An 838-nucleotide genomic window follows, 5' to 3' on the forward strand; every position below is an offset into this window, starting at 1 on the left:
ATTTTGCTCAACCATCTAATGAAGAACCTAGTTCTAGTATAGTAAACCCAACCATCCCAGCTAATAATTTTGAACTTAAACCATCCCTGTTGCAACTAGTGCAACAGAGACAATTCGTAGGTCTCGCTACTGAGAATCCAAACCAACATTTAAAAATATTTCTTCAATTAGCAGACACTTTTAAAACTAATGGAGCTTCTCCTGAGGCAATACGTTTAAGATTATTTCCTTTTTCCCTTAGAGATAAAGCCCTATCATGGTTAGATTCCCTTCCACCCAATTCCATTACGACTTGGGATAACCTTAGAAGAGTATTTCTTGCTAGATATTTTCCCCCGAGTAAGACCGCCTTTCTTCGAAACCATATAACTAGATTTACCCAAAACCAAGGAGAATCGTTGTTCGAAGCTTGGGAGAGATATAAAGAGTTGTTACGAGCATGCCCACATCATGGTTTAGAAAATTGGTTCATCATTCAAACCTTCTATAATGGACTTCATTACAACACAAAGATGATCATCGACGCTGCCGCAGGCGGTGCTCTGATGAACAAACCTTATCCTGAAGCTAGTGCCCTCATCAAAGACATGGCTCAAAACCATCAATCATGGGGAGTCGAACGAGCGACAGTTGAGAAGAAGGAATCCCAAGGAGGAGTGCATGAACTAAGCTCTATATAGATGATGCAAGCTAAAATGGACGCATTAGCCCTTAAAGTCGAGCATATGTGCATAAACCCGAATACTGTAGCCGCAGTTTTGTCGGATTGTGAGATATGTGGAACCAAAGGACACCAATCTGCAGAATGCAGTCTATTAAACGAAACCCACTCTGAGCA

The 838-nt window shown here is 40.9% G+C and overlaps 1 non-coding gene across 1 annotated transcript; it reads right to left on the bottom strand.

Annotated features, from left to right (window-relative positions):
• Positions 1–350: 350 nt before the first annotated feature.
• LOC127089048 (small nucleolar RNA R71) lies at positions 351–457 on the bottom strand. The gene has a single exon (XR_007790827.1). It is a non-coding gene; the product is annotated as a small nucleolar RNA R71 (small nucleolar RNA).
• Positions 458–838: the final 381 nt, after the last annotated feature.

Source organism: Lathyrus oleraceus, chromosome 5, assembly GCF_024323335.1.
Source record: "Lathyrus oleraceus cultivar Zhongwan6 chromosome 5, CAAS_Psat_ZW6_1.0, whole genome shotgun sequence".
NCBI classification, from domain to species: domain Eukaryota; kingdom Viridiplantae; phylum Streptophyta; class Magnoliopsida; order Fabales; family Fabaceae; genus Lathyrus; species Lathyrus oleraceus.